The following is an 11,782-nucleotide window of genomic DNA, read 5'->3' as shown; positions in this document are numbered from 1 at the left end:
AGTCAGTGGTTATTGTTATCTGGTGCAGAGGTCTATTTCCAGGGTTTGGGGGGGTTTCCCTCTTGTTAGTTCTTGGGTTCCCTTCACTAGTCTGTTCTTATTTTTGATCAGTTTTGGATGTCTCTGTATGGTCTACCTAGTTCAAGGTAGGCAGTACAGTCTGCTCTCCAGCTATGAAAGGGACTTCCTCCCCCCTCCTTTCTTCAGGTCAGAATTTCTTGATTGCTTTCACTTGTTTCTTGTTAGATGTAGCCCCAGCACAGGATTTTATTAGAGTCCTTGTTGGTGTGTCCAGCTGAATCAGCCCTTGGATGTCTGCGTGCCTCTCTAAGCCCTTGTATGCAGAGGCCCCTGTGATCGAGGTCAGTAGACCCTGTGTCTATGGGCTTAGAGACCCCTAGTGTTGGACCTGTAGAGAGCACTGCCTCCATTGTATGCAAAGCTATCTCATGTATATTCATTGTGGTTATCCTGAAACTCTTTGACATGTTTGTGGTTCTCGAGGACTGGAGTTGGCCATCTCTGGTGTAAAGAAATTAGGCAGTTCCAAGAAGCCAGGCAAAGAGTGAACATCTCAGCCAACTAGCGTCAGAATCAGCATGGAAAATTCTAACCCCATACTCCTAGGCTGGGCTCCCTTTATTTATTTATTTATTTATTTATTTAACGTTTTTATATACCGACATTCATCAGTGATATCACATCGGTTCACAGCGTAACATAAACTAGTGCCTGGGGTGGTGCTTTACATCGAACAAGTTTAACATAAAACAAATATAACATAATAACATGGGGGTGATTAAAAGGAGGGGGCTTGTTGCCCCTCAGAGGCCGGTGCATTACTACTAGCAGAATTTTCTCTGCCCAGGAGCCCTTTCTGGGGTTAGAACTTGAGGACTATGAGTGATATTTTTTTTTTGCCATATTGGCTACTAAGAGGGATTCAGGATCCCTGATCTGGAATGCCTTAACATTTCTGGGATGCCTAAGTAATCTGAGCCAAACCATCACCTTGTGAAAGCAGGGACTCCGAGCACTGTTGAATCTATCCTTGAAGTACCAGTGAGCCTGAATTTTCAGCTGGCACAGCTGTCTCAAAGTATGACGTAGACAAGAATTTGCTAGGAAGATTCCTATAGATTGGATTTGGTAAATATTTTCTCTTATAAAGGAAGCCAGACCAGTTGGAAACATCAGAAGGTTCTCACCTGAAATCATTCCAGGTCTGCCAGAGAGTAATACATTTTTTGAAGGGGTGAATAAACATGAGGATAAAGGTGAGCCAGTAGATGTAGTGTATTTGGATGTTCAGAAGGCGTTTGACAAAGTCCCTCATGAGAGGCTTGTAAGGAAATTAAAAAGTTATGGGATAGGAGGCGGTGCCCTTTCATGGATTACAAACTGCTTGAAAGACAGGAAACAGAGAGTAGGATTAAATGGACAATTTTCTCATGGGGAAAGGCAAAACAGTGGAGTGCCTCAGGGATCTTTACTTGGACCAGTGCTTTTCAATATATTTATAAATGATCTGGAAAGGAATATGACGAGTGAGGTAATCACATTTGCAGATGAATCAAAATTATTCATAGTTAAATTACAAGCAGACTATGATAAATTGCAGGAGGACCTTACGAGACTGGAAAATTGGGCACCCAAATGGCAGATGAAATTTAATGTGGATAAGTGCAAGGTGATGCATCTGGGAAAAATAACCCATGCTATAGTTACACAATGTTGGGTTCCATATTAGGAGCTACCACCCAGGAAAAAGATCTAGGTGTCATAGTGGATAGCACATTGACATTGTCAGCTCAGTATGCTGCAGAAGTAAAAAAAAAAAAAAAAATCAAACAGAATGTTGGGAATTATTAGGAAGGGAATGGTTAATAAAACGGAAAATGTCATAATGCCTCTGTATCGCTCCATGGTGAGACCGCACCTTGAATACTGTGTACAATTCTGGTCACCACATCTCAAAAAAGATATAGTTGCAATGGAGAAGGTACAGAGAAGGGCAGCGAAAATGATAAAAGGGGATGGAAAGGCTACCCTATGAGGAAAGGCTAAAGAGGTTAGGACTTTTCAGCTTGGAGAAGAGACGACTGAGGGGGGATATGATAGAGGTGTTTAAAATCATGAGAGGTCTAGAATGGGTAAATGTGAATCGATTATGTACTCTTTTGGATAATAGAAGGATTAGGGGGACACTCCATGAAGTTAGCAAGTAGCACATTTAAAACTAAACAGAGAAAAATCTTTTTCACTCAATGTTGCCAGAGGATGTGGTTAGTGCAGTTAGTGAAGCTGGATTTAAAAAAGGTTTGGATAAGTTCATGGAGGAGAAGTCCATTAACTGCTATTAATCAAGTTGCCTTAGAGAATAGCAACTACTATTACTGGAATCAGTAGCATGGGATCTACTTAGTGTTTGTGTACTTGCCAGATACTTGAAGCCTGGATTGGCCACCGTTGGAAACAGGATGCTGGGCTTGATGGACCCTTGATCTGACCCAGTATGGCAATTTCTTATCTTCTTATGTTCATCCCCAGATAGGTTTGGTCAGCCTTCCGCAGTGAATGTTTCATCCCTTTGGTCCACTACATCTTCTGATTGACCATGGACTTCATTAGCACCCTTGAACACATGTCAAGGCACTACTCCTACCACTGAATACCTACATTTGGTTGATTTTCATTAATAATGCTGTGAGATTATATTTTTGTCTCTGTACTATAAACCAGAGAAGCAGCACAGGTCCACTCTTCAGCCTCTGAGAAGATAATTTTTGAGTCTTCAGTGTCTGGATTTAGCTGAGTCAGAGTGAGACATCCAAACAGTACACCCAGCTGTAGTTCTTAATGTCATAGTCTAAGGCCATTATCTGGAAAACTCTGCCTCTGGGAAAATCCATGGATTATGGGAGCACTTTCCAATCACAGCTGTGGACTGTGATCATTTTGGGTTCATCTCACCTTGAAGGTTGCATGCTGGTAGATCACCAATGAGATGAAAATGCTGAACTCAGAGAATAATCCACCGTACAATACACAATTAAACAGTAGCTCATATATTTGTAACCATCTCTTGGTAAAGCTTTGGATGTTGCTTAGGTGAGTTCTTCTTATATTATTAGGTCTATCAGATGGTGTGACCTGGCACTTTTTTCAGGAATAAGTTGTATGCAAAACCTGTTTTATTGTTTTGAAGGATGGCAAATCACTTTGAAGTTGGTGTTCCCACTGGGCCACTTTTATTTTATTTACTTTTATTTGCTTTAAACGGTACATAGTATATTACTTCCGACTTACTTCCAACTGGGAGCACTTTCAACTACTTTACATTCTTATGCAGATGAACCTAATGCAGCGACCTCCCTATCGAGTGCCATATCCTTGGCAGCCACAAAAACAGTCAGATTGTTAGTGTTTAACTTCTGGTTTCTCTGCATGGACTCCGGAACAGGAAAACTTGTAATCCCAGTTCTGGCTTTGGTACAGAGATAGATAGCAAAGTCCTAGTGGGATAGCAATGCCTCTTCACCCCAGGCTGGGGCAACTAGCGGGCTTTCACTCTGGCTATTAATTTCAAGGAAATTACTGCCACTGTTTTAGCATGAAGCACTAATATTTGGGGAAAGTTTCCGGGTTCATGGAGAAGCTGGCTCACTTCCCTCTGATTTGCCTTTCTTTTCCAATAGGAGGCTGTTCCCAGAATCCTGTTCCTTTTCAGAGATTCAATTGCTGGGATTTTATGGAACACTTTGTTTCTTTTATTCATGAACCTAAGATATCTCTTTCTGGTCCTTGAGCTGCTCTATCTGAGCCCATTCGCTTCTGCTAGGGCATCAGCAGCCCTGTCAAGAGAGTCAGTTGGTTCCTGCTCTTCTCCTCGCCTGCACAATACAGGCTCCCTCCCCTCAGACCTTTCTCTGGATCTTTCTCATGAATTGCCCAGTTACATATCCTGGGCCCAACCACATGGGGTCTCACTTCAGGGGTGTTCCTGAGAAGTACCACTGCTTAAGCATAGGGTCACATATTCAACTTAATCAGGCCAATGCAATACAGTGTGCTCAGCCGAGCGCACTGTTTAACCCGTGGTTGGACACATGTTTTGGACGCGCGTCCACAACCCCATATGCTATAAGGAGATTAGCGTGACCAAAATTCCCATTCAACCCCCTGTGAAACTAATAGAGCTCATCTCCACCGATTCTAAAAAAAAAAAAAAAAAAAAAAAAAAGTGTGCACCCGACTTGCACTTTTTTACTCTCAAAATTAACGCCTGCCCAGAGCAGGTGTTAATTTTTGAGCATCCCAAAAAGTGTACAGAAAAGCAGAAAATACATGGAACAAAAAGGTCGGGTTAGGAAAAGGACCGGTCAATTAATAAGTGTCCATTTTCCTAACCTGTGGCTGTGCTGAGGAGGCACTAGGGGCGCACAAGTTCCCCTAGCGCCTCCTTTTTACCACGGCAGCCGATTTAAATATTAAATCAGGCGCCCCAGAGAGGTCGATGGTCATGCGTTGGGAGAGCAGGCGCCCATTTTCCCCATGCTGATGTTGCATCAGCCTGAATGCTATGCATTTCTTTAACTCTCTTTTATTTAAAAAAAAAATCCTTATGCAATGTAAAAAATACATATACCAAACCCAATTCTTGTACAATCCACAATGAAGATGCATAAGATATACTTGCATATATTGATCTCCTATGTTTGCACATTTATCTTTTGAATATTTATAGTGGATATTCTGAAAACCTGACTGACTATAGGTCAATCTGACGGGTTTTGTTTATTTATTTTGATTTCTTACCCATCTTTCCACATGTGCTCAAGACAGAGTACTACATCAATGCAAAATACAATTCAATAACATAACATCACAAACCCAACATAAACAAAACTATTACCCTGATACTGTATATATACAGGAAAAGCCCAATTTTATGGCACTCAACTAACCAGCATATAGCAGTGGGACCTTTTTGCTTTTACAGCTGCTAAGAAGATTTAAACAGAATGCTACTCAACATTAGGGAGCAGAGTAGTTTTTCTCTGCTGTGCTCTGTCCATGCCTGCATTGTCCCCTCCCCTCTTGTTCCCTGCAAGCAACAGGAGGGGGAGGGATTGCATTGGAGAGCAGAGTAGTTTTTCTCCGCTCTGCTCTACCCACTCCAGCATCACCCCCTTTCCTTCCAGTTACCTACAGACAGCAAGGGGCTTTCAGATAACCAGCATATTCCGTTCACCTTATGGTCTGTTCATTGTGCAGGCCAGATAATGGGGCTTTTGCTGTGTGTATAGATAGATAGATAGATAGATAGACAGAATGGGAACCTTTGTCCTAAACCTTTCTTGTCACCCTAACCAGCTAAAAAAATAAACATAGCAAAACAATATATTGGAGCATGTGAGTGTAAATGCGTGCCTGTTTATTTTTGTAAGGTATATTCTGCCATTATGACACTTCAAAGCATGCGTACATCTGATGGGAAATGTAAGGGAGGCTGCATCCCTTTTTCCTCTATTTTCCATGGAATGCAGTATCCTACCGCCGCAGGACATGTAATACTTTCTCCGCCCCGTCCTATCCTGCAGACGTCTGCTCATAAGATGCTGCTTCTGCCCAGGTGCATTTCTCCAGATTCAGTGTGACCTGACCCAGTCTGTTTGTGATCTTGTGCTGTCTGAAGTTAAAATCTTCTGCTGAAAAGGCTCAGAGATTCACGGCCTTGCAGCCACATCTGGTTAAAAATAACATCTGTGAGATATTTTGGAGGCTTTTAATAAATGGAATATTTATGAACTGAATCTTAAATAATCATGGAGACAGGGAAAAGCAGGAGTTTTTGTTTTTTCATTTGGGAATTCTAAGCAGGCTTTTGAAAAAACATTATGTTAACCCCCCCAGCCTTTCATCCCTGTGACTTTCTAATAATATGCCCCATGGATTTCTGTCATTCAAGAAACTGGCTTTTCCTTCCTTGAGCAGAAATCCTCGGCTTGCATGATAGGCAATATATGAGGATTCCCATGAGTCAGTAATAAATCAGATCATTTTTACCCCTTTCACTCCATTCTGCTATTTAAAAAAAAAACCCTCCTGTGTCTATTTTCTGAGATTAGGAATCCTGCACCTTTGAGGAAATAATTTTATACTTGATTATTCACATCCTGTTTGCCTTCTTCACTTGGGACTTCTAACATCTGTCCAACTTTCAGTCCTGCTCTCTCTCAAGCTCCGGTGCATAATGATTCTTTGTCTGAAAATATTTACTCTTGATCTGAAGAAATATAAGTCAAGGAAACGTTCTCGCTCAGTTCTCTGTGTTTAACATTTTTCTTTCTTATAGTAAGCGCTGAGAAGAGTTATTAAAGAAATGTAATGAAGGATGAGACAGTGCACGGGGTAAAGGGGGTTGACATGAGACACTTAAAAGGAGAAAGTCCGCAAAAAGAGCAAAATATCAAATAGGAAGAGATTTGAAGAGAGTGAAAAAGAGAGCTTGCAAGGGAAGCAGGAAAAGAGAGGAGAAAGAGAAGGGGGAAATGACAGACAATGGGCCAAAGAGAAGGATATTACAGTGGAAGATCAGGCAAGAGAAAGACTGAAGGAGACAAAGTAAGAAAGCAATGCCGAGAAAAGCAAAAAAAGGAACCCATGAAAGAAAGAATAAGGTGAGAACAGTTAAAAGACAAATCTTGAGAATGCAAGATGAACTGACAAAGGGGCCGATGTACTAAACTGAGGTTTGGTTAAGTTTCACGGAGAATCACACAACTTTCCATGAAAAATATAATTGTGCTAATAGCTAATGAGCTGATTTGTTTGCTTCTTCAGCTCACTGGTGATTTTTCTTACGTTCTAAGGTTGCATTTACCTGCTCTAAATAACGCCCAAAACATAAGTAAATATTGGATGTTAAAATTTGCAAACGTAATTATGCGCAATCTTTGCTATTTTTTTTCATGCATTATTGCATTTGTGAGCGCACCTTTGCACTTCAGCCTGCAAGGGAGACTGAGGGAAAACATGCTTTGCTATAGTCCTCGCAAGCTGGTCAGGAGTGGATTAAATTAGTCCAACCAAAAAGGCATCATCTACAGCTTTCTTGCTGGCCTTGCAGTTCAACAGATCCAGTTTCTCAGCGAGTTCCAATTTTAGAATCATTTTATTTCTGGGATTAATTTGGGATCCATGAACTTCATGACTGTTGGAGTCCCTAGGACTCTCTAAGAATACACCGAAGCGCTCAAATCAAGACACAGGCTTTCTAAATACCTCCTTTTCCAAAATGCCTTTTAAACATACAGGGGCGGATCTTCAAAACTCCGCGAATAGCTTACTTTTGTTTGCGCTCCAGGCGCAAACAAAAGTAAGCTGGATTTTAGTAGATACGCGCGGAGCCGCGCGTATCTACTAAAAAACCTGGGTCGGCGCGCGCAAGGCTATCAATTTTGTATAGCCGGAGCGCGCCGAGCCGCGCGGCCTACCCCCATTCCCTCCGAGGCCGCTCCCCGTTCCCTCCGAGGCCGCTCCGAAATCGGAGCGGCCTCGGAGGGAATCCTCTAACACCCTCCCCTAACCTTCCCCTCCCTTCCTCTACCTAACCCACCCGCCCGGCCCTGTCTAACCCCCCCCCCCTTACCTTTGTTGGGGGATTTACGCCTCCCAGAGGGAGGCGTAAATCCCCGCGCGCCAGCGGGCCTCCTCCGCGCCGGGCCGCGACCTGGGGGCGAGTACGGAGGGCGCGGCCACGCCCCCGGACCGCCCAGGGCCGTAGCCATGCCCCCGTACCCGCCCCCAAAATGCTGCCGACACGCCCCCAAAACGGCGCGCCGACAGGGACCGCCCCCCGACACGCCCCCCCTCGGAGAACCCCGGGACTTACGCGAGTCCCGGGGCTCTGCGCGCGCCGGTGGGCCTATGTAAAAAGGGGCGGATTTTAAAAGGCGCGCGAATAGCCTACTTTTGTTTGCGCTCCAGGCGCAAACAAAAGTACGCTGGATTTTAGTAGATACGCGCGGAGCCGCGCGTATCCACTAAAATCCTGGATCGGCGCGCGCAAGGCTATGAATTTTGTATAGCCGGCGCGCGCCGAGCCGCGCAGCCTACCCCGTTCCCTCCAAGGCCGCTCCGAAATCGGAGCGGCCTCGGAGGGAACTTTCCTTTGCCCTCCCCTCACCTTCCCCTCCCTTCCCCTACCTAACCCACCCGCCCGGCCCTGTCTAAACCCCCCCCTTACCTTTGTCGGGGGATTTACGCCTCCCTCTGGGAGGCGTAAATCCCCGCGCGCCAGCGGGCCTCCTGCGCGCCGGGCTGCGACCTGGGGGCGGTTACGGAGGGCGCGGCCACGCCCCCAGGCCGTAGCCACGCCCCCGTACCCGCCCCCAAAACGCTGCCGACACGCCCCCGAAATGCCGCGACGACCGGGCCCGCCCCCGACACGCCCCCCTCCGAGAACCCTGGGACTTACGCGAGTCCCGGGGCTCTGCGCGCGCCGGGAGGCCTATGTAAAATAGGCTTCCCGGCGCGCAGGGCCCTGCTCGCGTAAATCCGGGCGGATTTACGCGAGCAGGGCTCTGAAAATCCGCCCCACATTGTACTATTCTGGAGCCTGCACCTTCCAGATCTCAGGCAAGAGCATTGCCCTTCATTGTTCAAAAAAAGACTTAAAACATGGCTATTCAGCCTAGCCTTCCCGGACTCCTAATTCTTTCCTGCCCAGACGCCAGACTCCAGCGATCACAAACTCTTAATTCTAGCCATGTCAATCACTTAACTCCTCCTCTGATACCCCAATCAGTCGACACAGTCTGTCAGTTTCACTCCCATTATATCTCTTATCAATTTCGCTCCTAGTGGGTTTATTAGTCATCTTTTCCCTCGCCTTTCCTAAGATGCCAAGTTATGTTATGATATGTCTGGTTATGTTATGCTGTCTCATTTACCTGTCCTAAGCGCGCTTCTAAGACACCTTCTTTGTTTCAAAATATAACGATAAGTTGAGTTATATGATAAGTTAAGTTATAGTTATGATTTGTTATGATGTGCTATGAAATGTTAAGCTATACGATATGACAAGACACAGTTTCGATATGTTTAATTTATAACTCGTTCCTTATTTAATCGCCTCACTGTTCTATGTAACACTCCTTAGCGAATTTTTGTAGTTACATTGTAAACCGGTGTGATTTGTATTCTTACAGGAACATCGGTATAGAAAAATTAAAAATAAATAAATAAATAAATACAGTGGTATAAATAGTTTACTTATATGGGATTCTTATAAAGAATCTCTCTCTCTCTCCCCCCTAAAATAGCACACATTGGGCCGGATCTTAATACCTACGTGCGGGCGTACATTTGTGGGCGCAACCCGGCGTGCACAAATGTACACCCGATTTTATACTATGCACGCGCAGCTGCGCAAGTTATAAAATCCAGGGTCAGTGCACCTTGCGCGCGCCGAGCCCTTGGGGAGCCCTGCTGGCTTTCCCCGTTCCCTCCAAGGCCGCTCCGAAATCAGAGCGGCCTCGGAGGGAACTTTCCTTCCTCCCCACCCACCTTCCCCTCTCTAACCCGCCCCCCAGCACTACCTAAACCCCCCCCCAAACATTTATTTTATAAGTTGTGCGCGACAGCCGATGGCCGGTCGCGATCCCGGGCACAGTGGCTAATGGTCGCTGAGCCTGGAGGCTCCAGCCCCGTCGCCGGCCCACCAATGCCCCGCCACCTTTTTTAAAGCCCGGGACTTACACGCGTCCCGGGCTTTATGCTCGCCGCCGGGACTTTTGAAAATAGGCCCGGCGCGTGTAGGGCTTTGAAAATCTGCCCCTCAGTGTTATCTCAAAAATTACCTTAATCAGAACTAGTAACTCGACATATTTTCAGGGGTTGAAAAATACCAAGAAAATGGATGCCAGCCAACATTTTGGCAACTGGGAGCCATTTTTGTCTTTATAAACTTCTTTTGCTTATTTGGCCTTTGTTTGGTTTATTTTTTTGTGTTCTTGTGCTTATTTTGCAATTTTCCACTTTTTTCCTCTTTTTTTTTTTCTCTCTCCAGCTTCTTGTCTTCCCTCCCTCCCTATGCCTTCCCTTTCTTCTAGCCTCTCTTTCCTGTCACTGGGCCATGACCTGGAACATAATGGAAGACGTTCCTGTCAGTGGATCGGGGATGCAGCAGCAGGTGCAACGTGCCAAATTTCAACTATCCAGACAACCTGCTACTTGAGCTTTTCGTACCCTATTCATTTGGATAAACTTATTGTTGTATATGATGTTTGATAGAGAAGAAGACACTTTTGCTGCCAAGGTTTTGTATCAAATATCACTCTCAGATGAGGAATATAACAGAATGCTTAAGGGGGGAGAATACCATTTTTTAAATTTTGCAAAGCTAGCGTGCTGGAGCTGAAAACTGAGTCAATTTTTTGGTTTGATATTTGGATGGGAATTAATGTTTAAACTTTTTTAGTGTGGAAGAAATGAACAATGGTGCCTGCCTCTGACTTCCGGTACTATTTGCAATTGACTCACCAGCGGGGCAGGAGCATCTGGGGATCCCTCTTACCTCCTGAAGAAAATTTTAAGCAATGAATAGGGTACTAGGGTCTGGGGGAGAGTGGGGAGGGCTGGGAGTGATTTTTTTCCCTGTGGTAGCAGCCTTGTTTATTTTTAATGAAACAAAATTTCATTTGTTTTTTTTTCGTTTCAAAAACGTAATGAAACAAAACAGGGAATTTCATATCCAGTGAATGCACATCCCTAAGTCTTATATAATGAAACGGAAGAATTTAAGTTGGATCTGAATGTTAATGATTTTTTGAAGAATTTGAAAATAAAAAGGGCTAAAAAAACAGTCAGATCTTTCTTCCCCCACAGGAGAGGTATGTTACGATCCCGGTCACTAGCCTAGTGACCGGGCTCTTACCTTCCTCCGTGGCGCCGCGAACCGCCGGGTTTCTGGCCTCCAGGGCCGCATGGCAGCGGCGTCTCCTCGTGGAGACGTCGTCAGAAACTCCTCCCCCCAGCCCTGGTACGCGCGCGTGCGAAGAGCCGTGTTTTAAGGCGTCTGCACCCGGATGTGCAGACACGCCTCTTTTGACGTCAGCTGATTGAGCAGGGGATTTAAGCCGGGACTTTTGAAGTTGCAATTCGCCTTGCAACGAGGTTTCTCTTCGGAGTGCTAGTTGCCATCGTTCATCTGCCTGCCTGGTTCCTGACTTCAGCCTGCCTGACTCTGGTATCGTTCATCTGCCTGCCTGGTTCCTGACTTCAGCCTGCCTGACTCTGGTATCGTTTATCTGCCTGCCTGGTTCCTGACTTCTGCTTGCCTGACTCTGGTATCGTTTATCTGCCTGCCTGGTTCCTGACTTCTGCCTGCCTGACTCTGGTATCGTTTATCTGCCTGCCTGGTTCCTGACTTCTGCCTGCCTGACTCCGCTCTCTGCCTGCTTGTACCCCGGTTCGTATCGCTTCCTTGGATTCTTCTGTTATCACCTAAGACCCAGCGGTCCGGGTCCCTACAGGCTCCTCCTGGGGGGATCTCGGGCTTCCAGGGCGAAGACTCCTAAGCCCTAGTGACCCGGGCCTCTACAGCTCCTCTGGAGGGGTCACGGGTTCCCAGGTGAAGATTCATCGTTTCATCTAGTCTGCCTCCCGTCCGTCTCCCTCCGGCGGTCGGCCCAAGGATCCACTTCCGGATTGGTCAATCACAACAGTTTGCAAGGCCATGGATCCAGCAGATCTCGCTGGGCTTCAGGCCATTCCT

This window comes from Rhinatrema bivittatum, chromosome 8, assembly GCF_901001135.1.
Source record: "Rhinatrema bivittatum chromosome 8, aRhiBiv1.1, whole genome shotgun sequence".
Lineage (NCBI taxonomy): Eukaryota > Metazoa > Chordata > Amphibia > Gymnophiona > Rhinatrematidae > Rhinatrema > Rhinatrema bivittatum.
This window is presented reverse-complemented; position numbering follows the sequence as displayed.